The 22,603-nt window shown below is 43.6% G+C and overlaps 1 protein-coding gene across 1 annotated transcript in view; it reads right to left on the bottom strand.

Annotated features, from left to right (window-relative positions):
* The window catches only part of GTF2A1L (general transcription factor IIA subunit 1 like), a 1,760,055-nt gene that overhangs the window by 1,629,285 nt on the left and 108,167 nt on the right, over window positions 1–22,603 (bottom strand). The window lies entirely within an intron of this gene.

Genomic DNA, 22,603 nt, shown 5'->3' on the forward strand with positions numbered 1-22,603 from the left:
TTTTTTTAAACAGCCATGCAATTCTATGCCTAAAAATGAAAGTTGCATAATTACAATATTGCTGCTGTAAAACAATGCATTATCTCCATGCTTTACAGTAAAGTTTAGGTTACTGCACCTAAATCTCAGTGTCAACTAGATTTCATTTTGTTGTGTAAGATGCATCATACGGACGAGTGGTTTTGAAAACCTACATGTTCACACGGCCAGATACTTTTGATGTACTGGAACCTGCTGGTTACTTTCATCTGTGCAACAGGTGCTCAGCCCAAGAGCTGATCCAATACTCCTTGACCTATCTCATCCTGTTGCTTTATACTAGCTCCCCTGAAAGGGAGTTGGCTGATAACTAAAATATTAATCTAGTTTGCCCAGTTCTCTGCCTGCTTTCTTTCCTCTTACATAATGCATACACAAAGCCAACTAGACATTTACACAAACTAGAGCTCAATACTGCCATCCACTCTGTACATCTACTGCAATACCATACACTATTTGGAGCAAAGCAAGCTCTAGAGGCTATGTTTAGGTGTTTGGCCATCTCCACTCCCCCCACCCTGCACAGGTGCAAACAGTTTTCAGAACAGTTTTATCATGTCTATTTGTGTCCATTCATGCAGCTAATCTTTCACATTTTACAAACACTCACCCAGGGCTCAAAAGGTCTACTCGCCCACTCGAATAGTCTAGTAGATTTTATGTAGGGCGAGTACCATTTACAGGTCATGTTTGAAACTTAACATTTACTTTGTTTTTAGTAAATGTCAAACTAAATGTTTCACTGTGAATGGCTGGCCTCTGGGTGGCAGCATTGTGCCAAACAAAGTGGGTATGTGGTGACATGCACCATTTTACAGAAAGCGCATTTACATTATTTTTCCATGGGTCAAGTGCATTTCTCTGAGGTAGAGTAGGTAAACCAAGTTACTCGAGCTGAATATTTAGCAGAGTTTTAAACAATTTGCAAGGCACGACTCATCTCACGAATGTCTTACTTCAGGGGTACACAAAAAAGCTGTACTGTGGCTCATTTTAGGTCTTCAGTACAAATTACTTCTGTTGACATTAAAATGATAATTGCAACATTGCTAATCAAATGTGTGTGTGCTAATCAAGAACATTTTAAGTAGCAAACTCCGTTAATCAATGATTGAAAACTAATTTATGCTTTGCAATAATGATACGAGAGCTCTGGGATTGGATGAATTATTCCACTTGAAGCGGTTAATTGCAGAGCTCCCCCATCGAGCCCGGAAAACCCTGAAAGTAAACCCTGAAAACATAGAAAAGTAGGCTTCCTCAGCTCCCAATTTCTAAAGCCTGCCTGTGTGTGAAGGGAACACAGGACCACGTTAAAGCATTGCCGGTGCAGTGAAGCACAGGAAGAGTGGCAACGCGAAGCGGCTGGCAGAAAAACGACACCGAGGACACAGCAGAAAGATGGAAGCGGCTGGGAACGCCAGCACAGGAAAATCTGTAGTGTCACAGCCAACAGACAGAGGCACCCAGATAGGATTAGTGAGCACAGCAGGGCATTCAAAAGAGGGAAAGGCACCTGTAGTCTGCAGTACATAGACAAGGCAGTGATTTAGACTGCACAGCGCCCACAATGAGGGTACTCCAAGACCAGATGTCATTCTGAGAGTGGTATTGCCAAGGAGGGAGACAGTGGAACAATTGAAGGGGGTGAAAAATTAAAGGAAGCGTTGTAGCTGAACAAAGAAAGAAACTGGTTTCTGCCATAGTAAAGATACTTTGGTTGGTTAAAACGGGATATATATATATTCAAAGCAAAAACGAACCGCAAAGCAGCGGCTCACAGCGGCACTCCTCCATCCAGCATTCCTCAAAAAAGTATGCCACTGGTGCATTTTCCATTAATTAAAATGTCCTTTATTGTTTGGTATGGACTTTAAGAAAGCACACCCGTGAAAAATTTCAATAATGCGTTTCACTCCAAACTGGGCTTTGTCAGATTTTAACTGACACCATGTTTACATTGGATTATATTGCGTTTCCTGTTTGGCTTAGATCCATTTCCTATTTTGCCACCACTAGACCAATGTTTTTACCATTGTAATTCGTCTGTTTGTGGCGGCCATGTTGGATGAGTCCCTTCTGCCGCCAATATTTTAAAGTTACAGACTTATTTTTGGCAAAGTGGTTTTCGATAAGTTATATACAGTGCAAGTGCAATAATGTCAAAAAAATGTATAACATTTGATATTATATATGATTGCGTGTTGCATTAAATATGCAGGTGGGGAAAATATGCATATTTATATATGTTTTTAAATTTGATTTTACATTCTACAACCATATAATTGAGGAGATAAAGTGACTAGTGCTTAGCTGGAAACTTGTTTCAATTCATTTGTTGATGGAAATCAAGTGATTTCATATTTTTGGCAAATGTTGCTACTAACAGAATGATTTGCTATATCTTTAATACAAAAAATGTATTGGTTTAACTTGGAAAGTCTGTACAATCTATACTAAAGTGTCTAGTGCATAGTGCAATATCAGCTGTTTATAATATGTGCAAATAAGCTATACATGCTGGATGAGATAAAATGTCTCCTCATTTAAAGTGCATTGTGCAATATTGACTGTAATACCATATGCAAATGTACTATATGTACTTAAAAATATTCCATAGTCTAATAAAGTGCCTAGTGCCTTAAAGGAATGGTTCGGTCAACATGTTTTATTGCCCCTACGGGTCGGCCATGTGTTTTTAAGCCCAAGTCGCTCGATTTTAGAAATATTTCCTATGGACCTTACCAGAGTTTTCGTCCATTAAACGCATGCGAAAACAGGCACCAGGGAGCTGCCATTTTGTGATAATCCTATCATTTCCCCCATCGCCCTGGCTGACATGCTTTTGCGGCACTACATCATATCCCCCGCCCCTGACATTATCAAAACATTCATATTCCCCACCTCTCTCCGTGACGTTTCTGTGCTGCGTAGGCAAACGCGCCCAGTCGTCTTCTACGCGACTTCACACAGAACTCGGAAACCAACACAGATCTGCTCACAACACAGCGCGCCACAATTCGGAATATGAAACTGTACTTTAAAAACCAAACAGCAACACAGTAAATTTGGTAAAGTACATTTGACATTAAATGTCAATAGAATATTCAGCAATTGCCATATGAACTCCGAAAGTCATTTATTTTCTTTTATCTCTATCCGCAAATCCTTAAAATGTTATCGTGAGTCACGCGCTGTTCCTTTATGGTACACAGGGTGTTGGTTTTCGTTCAAAGAGGCACTTTTGTCGCACGTTGAACCGCAAGGCTGTTCCATCAAGTAGGCACTAGGCCAGCGTAAAGGTTGATATGTTGCTTCTAGCCGCTAGTACCATGTAAGGGCATATGGGCCCTTGGCGATCGTCCCATAAGATCATCAGAATGGTGCAGTTGTTTACATTAAGCTGCAGCTGGTGGCTGAAGAAACCGTCTGCCGGTGTCTGAAACTGGTGACAGTGGCAAAATGGGAGTAAATACCTATTTTGAAAACATAAAATTTATAATTAGTCTCGCCAGCCAATCTTAATATTATTCATTTTATTTATTACGGCCGAGCTGAAACCATTTGCTTTCAAGTATAGTGCAATGGAGTATGTTCGGCTCTAAAATCAATGCGAAAACTAACTAAATAAATCGAGGTTAGCACACAATGAGAAACGACTTTTTGTCTACATGCATGTGGAATGTGGACCTGCATGCCCATGTGCCCGCTACAAGGCCAATCCCACAAACCTTTTCAAAGCTCTTCATTCATTCATTTATTCATGCATCCATTCATTAATTCTTCATTCCGGTATAAAAGCGTCTAAAGAGTTACTTACATTATATTTGCAATTTCCATTTTGTCTCTGCGTAATGCAGTCTGTAAATCCCACTGTGCTCTTGACAACGATTTTTCGTATACTGAACTAACATGAAACTCGGTCTAATTTAAGAATTTTCTGCCTTATCGTCTCAAATGTTATTGCACCCCCCAAACCCCCTTCAAATGAAGTTCTTTCTGCATGGTCCCGGTCTCTCAAGGTAAAAAAAACAATAGAATCATATACTGCCAGTGCGGGTTGTGGGCCTCTTCAGGGCGCGAACTGAAAATCAAAGCCGCAGACCTTCACGAGAAATTAGCATACATTCTTTCTTTGCAACATCCCGTAGTAAAGCCATCTATGAGAACTTGAAGTTTCAAATCCATCTATGTAGTGCGCCAAAATGTGCAAATGCGAACTGGCTTCTCCCCCATCTGCAACGGCTCGCTTGGCGCATTCTAAGGCCCCAATTTTGTCCTTGTTGTCTGCGAGCTTTGAAGCCCCAAAGAACCATAACTATTGAGACTTAATTTTTTGGGGAAGGTCAGGTGAAAGTATAAAGTACCCGAGCAGTTGATTTGAAAGTGAGATTTATTGTTTGTTTTATTATTTGCAATACGCAAGCCTCCCCTCGGTTAACAGTGCCCAGCATTTATAAGAGATTGCGAAAATTAGTTACATCAACAAAAATATATACATACACAGACAAGGTCAGCAATATGAGGTGAATAGAGAAAAAATTCAAAGAGGACACCCAGGTAGTACAGCACTCAGGATGGTGAAGGTAGGGGTTAGGGTTAGCGTACTTTGTATGCACACTGTACAATAAAATTTAATTACAAAAAGACAATCGTATTACAATTATTTAAACCGGGTTTTGTACTTTACAACCAGCTCTCCTTTGGGTGGACATGGCACAGTGGCAACGTTGGGTGGCAATGGATCAGTGCTCTGCACAGAAACGTTCAAAATGCCATATCTGTGCTTCTCTAATACAGCAACAATAAGGCTTTTGACAAAGTCAAACTCCATTTCCTCATAGACTGGTTTGATCATCCATTGCTTACTTCTTTTTGAAAAGGCCTTAGTGTAGCGAGGCATCCTTACATAACCCTTAGTCCTAGATTGTTCACGGCCGAGATTCTCGTTATGGGCCAAGACGGCAAGTAGATTCCTATGTTCCATGTCCTGTATGCTGAAATGCAAGCGCTTTGGCCTGTACTTTAGGCACATATTGTGGAACCCCTCCAAACCTCCTGAGTGACAAAATTCTGTCAGTCCCCTCAAATCTCTTGATAGAGTTTTATCGAAAACAATCTTCTCAATGGCTTTGTGTGTCAGTGAAGATGGATTCAACCACTTCTTCTTCCGTGCCTCCAGTGGGGATAAAGGGCCATGTTCACATTGGTGGAAATGTAGGTTTTCTGACCAGCGGTGCACGTTGGTACAGTGGTGCATCAGTGACCGCCATTTTTCAAGTAGTATTTCCATTGACCCTTCACAAGTTTTGGAGCTCCACCAAAGATGGTTGCTGATAGACTGGGACCACTCTGAAATACTTTCCAAACCTTTTTTTTTTCCCCTGCAGCCAAGATTTATTGATTGATTTAGCAAGATGCCATACGTCAAATTGATGTTTAATATGTGGGAACTGCTCTCTCATTGTCTTGGCAATTGAAACGTGTCTGTCCGTGGCTGAGGTTGATGTGCATTCCCCTCGATTGTAGATATACCACTGATTTTATAAATCCTAGTTTCTCCATGGCCACTGAGGATGTACATTGTGTTACCTGTACGACCACCGAACTCTCAATTTTCTTACTATCCATGTCCTGAAAGTGGTAGGTGCAGTACTTGGCAGAAAATCCAGGGCTGTCTCACTGTCCATCGCCAGCTAGCCTGAATCGTTTGCCTTCGAATGTACTTGCTAGAGACAATTTTTCAATTTTCCAAGCATCACTAATGGCCGGAAACAGATCATCATGTTGGTATTTGTAGTACTGCGTTTTTGAAATTAAATGGAGTCCCACAAACTGAAAGAAAGACTAACTTTCTAAAAAAGGAGCCACTAAAAAGTGATGCAGCTGCACACAGTAGATTGCCTGCTGGCAGTTTCCTCAGCATCGGTTGTGCAGACCATGAGAACGTATGATGTAATCTACAGGCGGCATGTATTGTGACGTTACTGCCTTGTTTTTGACGAGTCACATGAATCAATGACTTCCCACATACTTTTCCCCTGACGGAATGCCCACATTTAAGCATACTTATAATATCCATCAAACAACTGTATTTGCCCTCTTTCATTAGACTGTCATCCTGCGTCAAAGTTGATTCGGCCTGTGACACTGAGGACATAGCAGCGATATTTCTTTCAAAAGTGGTGATATCAAGTTCTGATGCGTCAGCGAATGCTGCTGCTGGTTCATTCTCTGTCATTTCAACATCTGCTACCTCAACATTGATGGGAAAACACAACAATGTCGACAGCTTTTTTGGTGGCAATTTTTTGGCGGGTGTAGATTGTGTGAATTGATCTGCGACTACTTCAGAGCTATCTTCAATACTTCCAGTATCATGTTGTTGCGGCGGTGCGGTCGTACTGTAGCAATGGTCCAATAGAACTTTGCTGTATTCTCCGGACACATTCATTTCATGTTCTGGCCATTGGACATGAGCATCCCGAGTCTCAACATGCCGCGTCTGAATGAATAGTTCCTCCATAGTGTAAATGGTCTGGCAAGCAACATCTCTCATTCGCTTCACTGTGCATGTATAGTTCGTAGACCCACGGGTAACTGGAGGACAGATTGGAAAAGGGATGTTCAGTTTAAACACAAGATAAAGTATAGTACAATTGACTGGAATAAAACATAATAGTCCCCAACACAAAAAAATTTCTAAAGTTATGAACTGTTTGTAACTAACCTTATTTTGGTTTCTTTTATTTACAACTTTTTTGACTCGACCTTCAACATCTGCACGCTGTTGCTCTGATACGTATCCACATGTCTCCCCTTCCTCTTACGCTGCAACGACTATATTTTCTGTATCCGCATAGACAGCACGGAATGAGGCTCCATCGACTCCCTGAAACATAGTATTTTCATTACTGTGTATCAAAATATTGTTAGCGTAAAACGCACGTGAGGACAAACAATCAAACGACAAGTATTCGAGCTCTGATGACCTAGTTCGATGGAGATGTCAGTATTCATGCCTCTGGCTCTACATGGACTGCCACGAAGGATTTTATTGAAGAGGAGCCATCAGCAACTCCCTGAAACACACTACTTGAGTTAGTATGGTTTTCAACATCTTAAACATAACACACACTTGGGGTCGACGGCACAGGTGCATATAAAGAGATGACCACAAATGTTGCATTGGCTAAAAGAATCAAGGAATATTTAAAAATGATCAGATTTAATCGACTTATTCCTCCGATTTCTTTACATCTGCATCATCTAAATGGGATCTTGTGATTGTAGTGGAAGCTCCATCATCTCCCTGAAACACAGTACTTGCGCTAATAGGGAAGAAAGTATAGCAAATGGAATCACGTTATATGATCACGCTCGATCGAGCGGTCAGTATCCATACCTCATGCTGCTGAAGAAGATCTAGGGCTGTTGTCAATGTGGTGCGCACTTCCGAAAGCTGTTGCGCCGATTCGTATCCGCATGGTCCCGCTTCCACCGGAATTACTTGAATGTCTGGCTCTGCATTAAGTGCGTGGGTTGACGATTCAATAACAGCCTGAAAGAACAAGTTACTTCTTACCTTTTAACGTTCTTTCGACGGGATGTTCCTCCGACGTATTCCTCATCTTAGATATCTCCTTCAAGCTCTGCTGGCCTCGGAAAATTTTTTCTCTAGAGGGCGCTGCGACGTCCTCCGAGTCGATGTCCCTCGACAGCCGCCGTATCGACGTTGACGTCATCCTGCCTATAAAGGCCGCACGCAGCGTTCGTTGCTCAGTTCCGTTTTGTAGCCCACAATAATACTTTCTGGACTAGACTAATCACCCTGAAGGAGCGTAAGCTGCAACAACACGGGAAGTAGAACTGCGGGGATGGATGGATGGGAGGGCCGATGAGGAATACGTTGGGGGAACATCCCGTCGAAAGAACGTTACAAGGTAAGAAGTAACTTGTTCTTCAAAGGGATTGTGTCCTCCGACGTATTCCTCATCTTAGATAGGCTCCCATAGCAGTATTCTATTATTGGAGGAGGGAGTACTGACTTCACGCTGTCTTCTATTGATGAATACAATGCAGTACAGCCCTTCCAAACCTAGTCTCTTGACTGGAGGAGGAATCTAAATAGTAAAAACGTGTAAAGGTATGGACAGACGACCATGTAGCGGCCGCACAGATGTCTTTAACCGGCACGCCTCTTTTTTGGGCCGATGAAGCTGCAATACCTCTGGTCGGATGAGCCCTAAGGTTTTGAGGGGGCTCTTTCCCTGCCAGTTTATAACATTCCAGAATGGCTAGAATGATCCATCTGGAAATGGTCTGCTTAGTTATTGGTAATCCCAGCTTGTGACCTGCGTAACCTACAAACAGATGGTCTGCCTGTCTTATCCTGGCTAGTCTACTGATGTAAAAACTTAAAGCCCTTCTAGGGTCTAGCCTGTGTAACCTCTCTTCCTCTTTCCCCGGGTGAGGAGGAGGATAGAAAGATGGTAGGGTAATCTTCTGAGTGATATGGAATTCAGAAACCACCTTTGGGAGGAAATTAGGCTTCACTTGCAGGACAACTTTGTCTTTATGAAATATTGTGTGAGGGGGTTTACAAGAAAAAGCTTGTAATTCGCTCACCCTTCTAGCAGATGTAAGTGCTATTAATAAAACAGTTTTAAGGGTAAGGAATCTTAACGAACAAGAATGGAGTGGTTCGAAAGGTGTGCCCATCAGGAAAGTTAGTACTAAGTTTAAATCCCATAGAGGAACTTGGAATGGTCTTGGGGGATAAACATTGGTTAACCCCTTTAGAAACTGTATTACCAAGAGTAATTTGAAATAGGATGGTTCTTCCGCAGTGCGCTTAAAGATGGATAGCGCTGCGAGATAGCCCTTAATGGTGCCAACTTGAAGGCCTGAATTCGCCAAATATAGAAGGAAGGACAAAACCATTGGTGTACCACATGCAAAAGGGTCGATATTCTGTTCTCTACATCAGCTGCAAAATCTGTTCCAACGGCAGCGGTATAAAGACTTTGTTGCTGGCCTCCTTGCCGAAAGCAACACCTCCATAACATCATCAGGGAGGTCCCAATCCTTGTACCTCAACCTTTCAGAAGCCAAGCGTGAAGGTTGAGGGTTTTGATGTCTGGATGGAGAACCTGACCTCCCTTCTGTGAGAGTAGGTTCTCTCTGAGTGGAAGTCGAATTGGAGGGCAGATGGACAAGTCTAGAAGGTCCGGGTACCACGTTCTCCTGGCTCAATCCGGGGCAATTAGGATCATGGTTCTCCGGAATCTTCTCAACCTCCTGATCATTTGATGAATGACAGGGACCAGTGGGAACGCGTACAGAAGCGGAAACTCCCAGTCCACTATGAACGCGTCTCCCAGAGCCCCTCTCGGGGGAAATTCCCTTGAGCAGAACAGATAGCATTTCCTGTTGACGCTGGTGGCGAACAGATCCACCTGAGGGGTTCCCCAAAGGGCAAAGATCTCTTGAAGGACTTCCTGAGCTAGTTCCCACTCATGGGAGACTGTTCTGCCTGCTCAGAGCGTCCACTGTCAAGTTCTTCTCTCCGGCTAGGTGAACTGCCGATAGAGAGATTCCTTCTTGGATTGCCCAAAACCAGAGCTGCATCGCCTCTCTGCACAGGGGTAGTGATCCTACGTCTCCTCTTTTGTTGAGGTAATGCATGGCCACTGTGTTGTCCGTCATTATCAGGACGTTTTTCCCTTGTACAGCTGGCAGGAACGCCTTCAGCACAAGTCTGATGGCTCTCAGCTCTAACAGGTTGAGATATGTAGTCTGGACTCCGATGGAGACCAATGACCGCTGATGGTCAAGTCGTTGGCGTGGGCTCCCCACCCCGTGAGTGAGGCATCCGTGACTACTGTTATCTCCGGCCAGGGTTGCCAAAAATGTTCTCCTTTCAGAATGTTCTCCTGACAGGCCCACCACTGAAGGTCTCGAGCCACCCTGTCGGGAACCTGAAGAAGATCTGTCATTCTCCATGAGAATTGTGACCACTAAGTCCTCAGTGCCCACTGGAGGGATCTCATTCTCAGGCGAGCCTCTGGCACTAGGAAAATGCAGGATGCCATGAGGCCTAGCAACCTCAAAAAGTCGAAGGCTGGGAGACGTTGGGCATGTTGGAACTTGGTAACCATCTGTAGAATATCTTGAGCCCTCACCTCTGGTGACGAGGCTTTTCCCAGGGAAGTGTCCAGGATCGCTCCTATGAACTGGAGTCTCTGCGATGGTATCATTTGTGACTTCTTTAAATTGAGGGAGAAGCCCAGTCTGTGAAGGGAGTGGCACACGTGATATAGTTGGATCTGAGCTTGTTCCGAAGAGACAGCCCTGATCAACCGATCGTCCAGGTAGGGGTAGACAAGAATCCCTTCCCTCCTTAGACTTGCCGCCACTACCGACATTAACTTGGTGAAGACCCTCGGGGCGGAGGTCAGCCCAAATGGCAGCACTCGAAATTGATAGTGAGAGTTGCCAATTGCGAACCTCAGGTATTTCCTGTGTTTGAGATGGATAGGCACATGGAAATAAGCGTCCTGAAGGTCCAGAGATACCAACCAGTCCTGGAACTGAAGGGCCTGGAGGATCTGAGAAAGAGTGACCATCTTGAATTTGTCTTTTCTGAGGAATTTGCTCAATTCTCGCAAGTCCAAGATGGGTCTCAGTCCTCCGTCTTTCTTTGGAATGATAAAGTAAGGGGAGTACCAGCCCTTGTTCCTCTCTGCTACAGGTACCGTTTCTATGGCACCTTTCTCTAGCAGGTCTAAAATTTCCTGCAAGAGGAGCAGATCTGGAGCTTTCTGAGAGCTGATCCCCGGTGGATGACTGAGGTATGCGTAGGAGAGGCAGGCAGTAACCTTGGGCAACTGTTTCCAATGCCCAAGCATCTGACGTGATAGCCTGCCATTCCGCCAGATGTTGAGTCAACCTGCCTCCTACAGGTGTCCTGTGAGGGAAGTCGTCAGAGTGGTTTTGGGGCAGCTGATGCAGATGCCGATGGTAAAGAGGCACCTGCTGTTGCTGCGGTCTTTGAATATCTACCCCGTCCACCTCGGGTAGTTCTTCTTTGTCCCCTTTGAGCCGGTCGTCCTCTACCTCTTCCGAATGCGGAGTAGAAGCGAAAGGACTTGCCTCTCGCAGAGGTTCCTGTGGGATGAAAAGGTGTCTGACGGATTGCAGCGCCTAGGGATTTTGCTGCTGCTTTTGAAGTTTGCAGTTTTTCTAAACTGTCATCCGCCTTTTTCCCAAACAAAGAAGAGCCATCGAATGGCATGTTCAAGAGCCTGGCTTGCATATCTGGGGCAAAACCAGACTTTCTCAACCAAGCAAATCACCTGGTTGTTGTACTTGCCGCCATTGCTCTGCTGATACTGTCAGCCGAATCAATGCCCGTCTGGAGGGATTCGCACATAGCGTCTTTACCGTCCTGTATGATATTCAGGAACGCCTCCCTTTCTTCTCCCTCCGGGATGCAGTCAGCCGCTGTAGAAGCACACTCCCACAGTGTATGGCTGAATCTAGCAAGGGTGCAAGTAGCATTCACAGATTTTAACGCCATGCTACATGCTGAAAAGACTTTCTTTGCCATAGCATCATATTTTTTATCGTCCCTGTCCTGTGGGACGGTAGGATAAGCCATCTTGACATCGGTAGAAGATGCTGCCTGTACCACCAGACTTTCTGGGGATGGGTGTTTTGACAAAAACTCCGGGTCTGTAGAGGATACCCTGTATTTTGTAGAAAGTCTGATTTACTGCCGGGACGACATCTGGGGTTTCCCAGTTCGTCATAATCTTCCTCTGAAGAGCTTTATGGAAAGGCACCACAGGATCCTCCGGTGGGCCTTTGTCAAGAATATCTGTGAGGTCATCTTGTTGGAAAGATTGTGAAGGTGCAGACCACCCCATAAACTCTGTGATCCTGGCCATTAAGGCTCTATAGGGGGTTTCAGCATGCTCCCCCGGGTCTGGCCTAGCAAACTCCACCTCAGGGGAAGGGTCTAACCCACTAGCCTCATGTAAGGAATCATGAAGATCCTTTAACCTGCGTTCTTCAGAGGAAAATTCCTCTCTAATTTGGGTTAAAGGTCCCTGCAACTCAAATGTGTCTTCCTGTTCAGACAATTCACCCTCTTCCAAAATTGAGGAAATAGTTCTCAATTGTTCTGAACTCATAAAGGGAGTAAATCGCATTTCCAAGGCAGAGGGTGCCGAACTTGTCATTATCGGCCTCGAAAACGTTGATGTCGTCGACGCCGAAGGCTTCGAGCGTGGCGTCGAAAACAAAGGCGGAGGCCTCGATGACCTCGACAGAATTGGGATTCTACTCGACAATCTCGAAGCCATCGTCATCGAGGACCTGGGGATAGTCACTGGGTGTGTCGTGACCGTGACTTTTCTTGGTGTCATATTTTTGCGGAATTCCTCCCATTCAGCCCGGGAACTATGTTTTGTGAGGCAAGGGATTCTTTTTGGCGAAACAGAGGAAGACGGAGAAGGGGATCTTCGACGTCTCCTCTTCGAGTGCTTCGATCTCGAGGAGTGATGGGACCCACTCCGAGACCTGGAGCACGAATGGTGACGAGGAGACGAGTGTCTCGACTTCGTCGACGAAGAAGCTTTAAAAGTCTTACCTTTCTCCAGATTCCCCCTACGCTCCTTCAGGGCCTTAGCTGTCATGGACATACAGTCCTCGCACTCCGAACAATGGTGTTCAGCTCCCAAACACCACAGACAAACTCTGTGAGGGTCAGTCAGTGACATCTTTTTTTCACAATCTCTGCATTTTTTGAAGCCGGATCGAGGAGTTGTCGGTTCCGACGAGGAAGCCATCGAGTGCGGATCAAATAACTCGAGGTAAATAGGATTAATCTGACAAGAACTGAGCAACGGTATTCCGAGGCACTGAGTAAGCGCGGAAAAACGGAACTGAGCAATGGACGCTGCGCGTGGCCTTTATAGGCAGGATGACGTCGATACGGCAGCTGTCGAGGGACATTGACTCGGAGGACGTCGACGCGCAGCGTCCTCTAGAGAAAAAAATTTCCGAGGCCAGCAGAGCTGGAAGGAGATATCTAAGATGAGGAATACGTCGGAGGACACAATCCCTTCGAACATAGTATTTGCATTAGTAAGGAATATAATATTGAAAACACAACACACGCTTGGGGTCGACCGCACAGGTACATATCAACGGCTAACCACAAATGAAACATGGTGTAGAATGATCAAACGACAAGTGTTCCAGTCCTGATGACGGTCAGTTGAGCTGTCAGTATCCATACCTTCGGGCTGAACAACATCTAGGGCTGTTGTCAATTTGGTGGACGCTTCAGCATCTCCCTGAAAGACAGTACTTGCATTAGTATGGATAACACTAATTATAACTGAAAACAAACACCAGGGGACGACAACTAGGGTGTATATCAATTGGAAAGCACTAACCAAACAATTGGTAAAATGATCACACGATACATACAAACTATTACTTGACATGCATAAAACAAGTCTGTAGCGGAATAGCCAAGTATGATTACCTGATACGCGCTAGAAGTGGTTGATAACTGCGAGCACGTGACGGAAGTAGAATGTTCTTGCTTCAGATTCAAGAGATAGTCAAGAAGTTGTAAAGGTACATTATTGTTTGATAATGAAATGCCAATATTTAAAATTGCCATGTAAGGAGACAGAATACTTGAGTAATGCGCAATGTAGCACAGTTCCCTGTGCCCATATATAGATTTCGTTTGTGGGTTATGAAATCTAAAAATAATATATTGATAAATGTCATTATTCAAAAAGCTATACACTCATATCAATGTCAAAAGTATTACAAATTGGAAACAACACCTAAAATATCAATGAATCCATTCGGCTACCTACACACTACTGCAAGGCCTAAAGATAAAAACGGACACTTGACTCACCAGTGGCGGATTGTGGATGAATAGAGTGGGAATAGCGTTTGCGAGCAATTTTTGTGTCGATCGCCGTTTGTTCTTCTTTGTTACCCAAGATGTGGTGTACATGTTCGAGGGAAAGTGCCGGCTGCAGATGCGGTATCAATCACCCCTCTTGTCCTCAAAGACTTGGTGGACTCCACTTTCCAGCTCATCCAGTGGATATCTGCAATGTCTAACCCATTCTCTTATTCGATCAACAGTTTTCGGGAATACATGCATTGTAGTGCCTTCAGATTTAGCATGGGTTTTCGAAGGGCAACTGCTAATCGAACAGACAGGCATTGTTGAAAATTCTAAAAAGTAAATATCAAGATTATTATAAAACCTTGATGAATAAAAATGTCAAAAAAGTAAATGCACCATACCATGCTCAATGCAAGGTTTGTTTTGGTCGCCAAACTATATCAGTTCATCATGTGCGGCTTAGTATTTGCATAAGTTACAGAAATTTCTGTTTTGTCTTGCACGAAAAGGAACCAAGCTTACATTATAGACTGGACCCCAGAAGGATGCAATTCAATGACAATTGACACAGATGAAAATAAATAGATCTATTGATAGCATAACAATTGAAACTCAAGTCAATAGCAATGAGACCAATGACCATGGCTCTATTGGGTACTGTAATAGCAAATAGATTGAAATGTAAAATTGACCGAAATATGACTAGGATACATGGCCTTACCTTGACCAACAAACAGTTGGATTCAGCAGGCCAAGCAGTATGTTGCAGGAGAACAGGTAGATGGCCACAGGTAGCACACTGACGAGTTTGCTCGAAGCGGTCACAGATAGCACGGCGACGAGCAGATTAGCATAGATCTCAGTGCTTCTCAGGTAGAAGGTTCAGGAGTTGACTTGCAAAGCACAAAGATGTTCTCATGAGACATATCAAGTGGTTTATAAAGTATTAGAAACAGGTGTGTGTTTGTGAATTAATGACGTGTGTAAGTCGTGGTATTATGTTTATTGCAGGGGGGCAGCCTTTCTCAGGGGAGGCCTGCCTGGAGACACGGGGTCTGAGGAGGCCATGTGAGCGATGGCCCCTGGGCGGGGGATACCTTTTGAAGTGTACATGCTGTTTGGCACCTTGGCTGTTTGCGCCTGTCACAGCACCTCATGCCAGCGCTCATCCCCGGATGCGAACCGCCTTTGATAGAGGGGGTGGGATGGATGGGCCTGGGGCGTGCAGATAAGGCACAGGAAGACTGCTGAATGGAGACACACTTATATGGATTGCAGGGGGATGGCCTGCCTCAGGGGAGGCCTGCCTGGAGACACGGGGTCTGAGGAGGCCATGTGAGCGATGGCCCCTGGGCGTGGGATACCTTTTGAAGTGTACATGCTGTTTGGCACCTTGGCTGTTTGCGCCTGTCACAGCACCTCATGCCAGCGCTCATCCCCGGATGCGAACCGCCTTTGATAGAGGGGGTGGGATGGATGGGCCTGGGGCGTGCAGATAAGGCACAGGAAGACTGCTGAATGGAGACACACTTATGTGGATTGCAGGGGGATGGCCTGCCTCAGGGGAGGCCTGCCTGGAGACACGGGGTCTGAGGAGGCCATGTGAGCGATGGCCCCTGGGCGTGGGATACCTTTTGAAGTGTACATGCTGTTTGACACCTTGGCCGTTTGCGCCCGTCCCTTGCCCTTATGTGATGTTAAAGGACACGGGGCATCCATTTTTGTACTCCCTTTCCACTCCATTTTGGTGACAGGGCCTCACTGCGATAGTACAGCACGCAGAGCAGATGGCCCACAGCCTCGTTCCCACTCTGACTGGAAAACTCCATAGGTATTTGCAACAGCTAATAAATGTAACACATCACTCTCTGAGATCACGGTCCTGCATGTGAACCGGCTTGAACCATGCACATGGCTCGTTCATCTCCACAAACGTGTCCTTGCCCACGCACCCTCGCCAGTGGAAAGTAACTGCCATTCTGACCCTGTGTCCCTGCAAGATATTCTCTTCATGTGCCAGACCACTGACCATGCCATGATGGCCACCTAGCACATCCCCAACTAACATTAGACCCCTACTGCAGTATATCGTTGCCTATCAATAACAAATGCCACATATCTGAGATTCTTGTGAGCACAGACCCACACTTCAAACACTGTATTATAGTGGTCAAGACCCTTGACCTAAGGCCTGTATAATCCAATGTTCATTGATAGTATTGATATATGTGTGACTTTTATAGACATAACCGACTGAAAGACTTTGAACAAGTGTTATTTAGTGCATGCATTATTGCTAATATATTTGGTTAGCTTAGATAGTGACCACCCCGCTTCACAGCGACCTGAACTTCACCCATTCCGAGCACAGGTGTCCGACGTCCATCCTTGAATGGACACACACTTGATTGATTTAAAAAAAATCGAAACAACCGTTGTTAAAATATATGTGGTGGTTTATTTTGTAGCTTATTTTGATGACACAAAAAACCTGCAGTTCAGGTTGCAGCACAGCGAGAGAAAATCCCCTGTACTGAGCGCCGTCACTCGGGAATGTTTCTCTTACGGCACGAACGGCACAGGCGGGTATCACTCTTCGAACTCGGTGTCCAAGCCTCCCGTGAAGCCACCATGTAAAGGAACGATAGGCCACCAGCCTGTACCACCTGTGAAAAGTAATGAAACAAACTGTTTTTAAATGACGAGATAATTTTAATAAACATTTGTTGTCAATGACAATTCTTGTAACTAATGACATTAAGCTCGGACAAATGCTATCTAGACACTGTACACTATTGAACGACTTTCATGCGTTACAATGATATGTATATGTAATTTTGGATATAGTAGAAGACCATGAAATAGGAGTGGCATGACAAGCAGAGTATACTTACTCGTTACTCGGATTACAAGGACGAACAGTTGCGCGAAGTTCGTGCACAAGCACCATCATTATCCTCAACACGGACCGTGTGAGGCTGGCTACCCTGAAGTCTGGCAGCTCGGTGATGCATTACGGTCGTGGCTCGCCTTCCGAAATGTAGGCCAGGCATCCCGGGTTTTCTCGGCAGCAGCAGTTCTCCTCGGTCGGCATTAGCTCACACCGATTGCATGTGCACCAGGTGGAAACACAGTCCTTGCGACTAGGTCCAGTGTCTTCATCCATTGATTCGTCCTGCCAACTGCTGTCCGAAGCCCCATCGTTTTCACGTGTTTCCCTTTCCAGTAGTTCCTCCTCGGTATACTCGGGCTCGTACATTTAGGGCATTATTGTATCCATCGTGTGTTGCACAAACTAAAATAATTGATAGCGGTGGTACTGGTATCTGCCCACACGGGCTACAAGCAACGAAGGCAGCTGACCAGAGCACAGAAACGAGTCACAGAATACTCAAAGTAACACAGAGAGAGGAATGGAATCGAAAATCTGCTGCTGTGTGTTGTGAAACGGTCTGTTTATACTTCTTGAGGAAAGAGGCGTCCTGCCATTTCCATGGCGACACGTCATTAGCTGAAGCGCAGCGAATGTTGACATGAGACGTGCTTTGGCGTTGTGAAATGGGCGGTACGCGTCTGCTGATGACAGGCTCAGAGGCGGGGGATATGATTTAGTGCCGCAAAAGCAGGTCAGCCAGGGCGATGGGGGAAATGATAGGATTATCACAAAATGGCAGCTCCCTGGTGCCTGTTTTCGCGTGAGTTTAATGGATGAAAACTCGAGTAATGTCCATAGGAAATTTTTCTAAAATCGAGCGATTTAGGCTTAAAAACACATGGCCGACCCGTAGGGGCAAAAACATTTTTTGACCGAACCATTCCTTTAAAATACAACATAAATACTATATACAATGTATATGATATGGAGTAGTTTTTTTGTTTGCCATACAATTATTTCAACGCATGTATATTGAGTTTAGTTCAACAGAATGTATTCTCCTACTTTAGATGGTTGCCACCCATCGGATAAGTAACAATCCCCCCATATAAAATCACAATCTAATATATTGTCATGTTATAAAAGACTGTTTGTCTTCCCTCCTATTTTAGCCTAATTCTGTTAGAATCTGAGTAACATGGTGTCAGTAAAAACATATTGAGCAATTGTGCTAAAAACCAGGATAGCTAAATGTGCACCAAAGTTAAAACCTATATAAACCACAGTTAAACATACAGAAAGAGAAGTCACACATTAATCACATATAGAAAAAAGCTTATTCAGTGAGAGGACTGAGTTGTAGTTCAATATTTACATTAACAAGTTCATGGCTATCTCAACTGCATAGTTCTATTTTCATTCAAACTGGATCCATTCTAATATTAGATTTACTTTTTCCCATATATATCCATCTCGGGATGTCGGGCTATTTTCCTGGTCATTTTACTCCCCTATGAAAGTGTACAGTTCCTCATCTTTATTGTGTCCACCGGGGGATTTGGTGTTATAGTCGATTATATATCGGCTTTCCAATTGTCGCAATTTTCGCTCCCAATTTCCCCCTCTTATTTGTCGCTGTACATGATCTATACCAAAGTACTTAAGGGACTGGATATCTCCTCCATGAACCTCAGAAAAATGTTTGGCTAGAGGATAAGTGGGGTCCAAGTTTTTGATTGCTCTGAGATGCTGCAAAATTCTGACCTTGACTTCCAGCTTTGTACTCCCTATGTACCAGAGGTTGCAACTGCAAGTTATCACATATATAACAAATTTGGTACTGCAATATATGATTTTGGTCATTCTAACATCACGTCCTGTTCGAGGGTGGATGTATTGTTTTGTATTTTGTCCAAACTTGCATGCTTTGCATTTTGCACATCTCTGAAATCCTGCTGGTTTTTCTAACCAGTTTGTTTTTGATTTAGACTGAAACATACTGGGAGAAACTTTAGATTGTAGAGACTTGGCTTTTCTAAACGTGACACTTGGATTTACGTTTACCACTTTAGCCGGTCAGGTGGCACAGCGAGTAGAGCGCTCACTTTGTCATCCGTGCAGAGCCTGCTGATGCAGGTTCGAATCCCGGCGGGGCCAAACTCAGCCTTTCATCCTTCTGAGGTCGATAAATGAGCACCACACACCGTGGGTAATAATAAGTAGCGCTCAGATACCTGAGGGTTCGTAGCGCTATATAAATAACAAATTATTATTATCATCATCACTGGTCTGAGGTCTTTCAGGATATACCAATATTCTCTTGATCTCTTTGGCGCCATTATCAAAGGTTGTAATAAACCTGATGATTTTTTCTTTGCTGTTATAATCTACTCTTGTTTCTACTTTTTTTGTTGTTTTGGTCAGATGTTCTTGCCTAGTCTGTTTGTTGCATTCATTGTGGGCTTTGTTAATTACCGATTTCCTATAGCCTCGAGTTTGAAATCTACTCTGTTATTTTTGCATTTTTAATGAAAGTAGAGGTTTCACTGCAGTTTCGTTTCATACGGAGAAACTCCCTGTATGGAATGCTGTTTTTGAGATTCATTGGATGAGCACTTTTAGCGTGTGTAACTGTTGGTACGTGTTGGTTTTCTATATACCTCTGTTATTTTATTGTTTACAATTTTCACCTTGATGTCCAGAAAGATCACTTCTGTTTGCCTATGGTACTCTGTAAATTTTAGACTTCTACTGCAGGTAATTATGATTTGAAAGTCAGTCTTTCCACTCTGTTTCCGAACCTTCCCATAAAATGAATAAATCATCAATACATCAACGCCATAAAATAACTTTGTTGGTATATATATCCATTGATTCTTGTGAAAATAACTTCTCTTCCCATGCCCCCTTAAATAGATTTGCAAATGTGGGGGCTACCGCTATGCCCATCACTGTGCCGCATATTTGAGTATGACATTGGCCATCAAACATGAAAGAATTGTGCGTCAAACAGAATGCTAACATTTCAAGTAGCATTAAGGAGAGTTCTCTATAGCTTAATGATAGAAATCTCTTTATTGCCTCCATCCCTTCATTATGTTCAATACACGTGTACAACAAGACTACATCTAACGTGATCAGCAAATAGCTGGATTTCCACGATATTTGGTCTATCTGCATCAGAAAGTCTGTTGTGTCTCGTGTATACGATGGTAGAGTTTCTACAAAAGGAAACAGAAATCTGTCCAGATATTTGGAAGTGTTCTCTAAGAGGGAGTCAATTGATGCAACGATTGGCCTGCCAGGAGGTCTGGTGGCGGATTTATGTAATTAAGGAATTAAATGAATAATAGGAGTTGTTGGAAAATCCTTTGTTAAATATTTTTTATCATTCCACGAAATTAGACCTGCTTCGAACCACTTGTGTAATTTCATGTCATATTCAATTTTGTAATCTTTGTAAGGATCTTTCGAGAGTTTGATAGTTGTCATTTCTTAATTGGCGTAAAGCTTCTTTTGTGTAGTCTTCTGAATTTAAAACTACCACATTGCCTCCTTTTTCCGCCGTTCTTATTACTATCGAATCATCCATTTGTAGATTTTTTATAGCTTCTTGTTCTTTTTGTGTTACATTGTGGTTCGGTCTATTTTGGTAGGAAGCAAGTTGTTTCATTTCTTCTATAATCAGATCTTCAAATAAATCAATATTCGGTGTGTTATTGACTTGAGGATAAAACTTCGATTTCTTTTTAAGATCACAGAAAGGTCTTATATCTGTTAAGTTTGTTGAAATTCTGGTAGTCCATTGATCTTGCTCGGGATTGCTGTCATTATGTCCAATATCGTTTTCCCTCTACAGGGCATCAAGAGTGTTCAACATTGGAATATCGTGAATTATACATAATGAATGGGTACACAGAACAAAAGAACAAGGCAAACAAGGTGCAGCCTACAATGATCTAAGGTGGGGGCCAATAAGTAGATGCATCTTAAATCACTATGCCAATGTACACTGCAATTGATCACAGCTTCTGGGACAGGGAAAGTGTGCCATTTAAACATTTGGTGTTGCAAATCCTTTAACTGCTCATTTATTTTATAATTTCCTGCAAGTATACGACATCCAGGCGGCAACCGATCTAAGGAGCGGAAGACTAGCCGGCCATAAATCCATCCCATCTTGGAGAACAAATTGCCAGTAAAAGGAAATGAAATGGTCAAATTAGTAAGCTCCCTAAGGAGGTACTGTATTTTGGCTGATGGATCACAAAAAAGATAGTGAGCATGCTGTGGGCCCCTGTTCATCCTCAAAAGCAGCGCTAGCCTCTCTCCAACAATACTGCATACCTACAGTGCCCACCTCCAGCAACAACAGAAAAGCTATGTCAATGTCACAGAAAATGGAGGTGAAATGACAGAACGGTCCTATTAGGGGGATCAAATCTCAGCACAGAGATTTTGCAATCCATGACAGAGCTCAAGTCCAGGATTGAGAAGATAGAAGATAAGGTAGAAGCCTTAGCAAATGACCAGTTCTCAGCAGAGATTATCGACATGAATAACGAAGACCGTATGAAGGACATTGAGGATAGGCGATATGACCCGCCACTAACACTGGACCATTTGCAAACTCGAGAGGCAATGTAACATACAAATCTTAAGTGTGAATGAAAAAGAGGCAGAGTGCCTCTGGAGTTTCGAGAGCCCGGTAAAAGCCACAATGGAAACAGAGGTTTCAGGATGTAGGGGGAGGGGGGGGAAGCATTCACATTGGACAGGATTCACTGAGGAGGAGGTCATCTGTACTAGTGAAATCTCAATTACTGAGACAAATTAAACAGGTTTTGGAGAAAGCAAGGATACAAAGTGACATTGAGTTTGAAGGGTCCACTTTTAAAAAAATAAAATGTTCCAGCACCTCTCCTCATGGACACTGACATAATGTTAAGAATGCAAACAACCGATGTCATGGCTTATGGAAAATAACATCACATACACACTGGGCGAGGGGGGGTTCCCTTTTCGCTGCCATTTAAATGCCTGGAAGAGGACTACCATATAACAATGTAAGCAGAAGCAGAACATGCTTTTATGCCACTAAAAGAGCAATCACTGGACTCCCATGCACAGCCAAGTTAAGTAAAACGAACACATGAGAAGCAAAGAGTTGAAGTGGGATTCAATCGGAGAGGAAGAAACACTGGAACCAGGAAATTTAGGAAATTAAATAACTTAAAACCTGAGGAATGTTAAAAAACACATCACAACAGGAGACATTGCAAATATATAGCATTAAAAAAATACAATGCACAATGTTAAACTATGAAGTAGATGGCAAAGACCCCTGCTTAAGGATACCAAAGAGGTTTGTGAACAGCATACCACATTGCTGGAGGGATTGTGGAGCAATATAAGGCTATTGGCATATTTGGTGGAAGTGCCTGTTGGTCCAATACTACTGAAAATATGTCTTGGCATGGTTAAAAGATTTAGAGAGGGTTTCTAGGGCACTTTGTTTGATAGCGATTATTTTTGGTACCGTAGAGCAAGAGGCTACACCTCTACTGTGCATGGCACAAAATCTGCTTTGGCAGCAAGGCCACGTTTAGTCATACATTCGAAACATCCATCTATCCATGTAGCCCTACACAACATGAATGGGTGAAAAAAGCAAAAGAAATCTACAACATGGAGAATCTCACAGCATTGCTACAGGATACTCCACCGAGATATGAACTAGA

This window comes from Ambystoma mexicanum, chromosome 4q (assembly GCF_040938575.1).
Source record: "Ambystoma mexicanum isolate Mex_15411 chromosome 4q, UKY_AmexF1_1, whole genome shotgun sequence".
NCBI classification, from domain to species: domain Eukaryota; kingdom Metazoa; phylum Chordata; class Amphibia; order Caudata; family Ambystomatidae; genus Ambystoma; species Ambystoma mexicanum.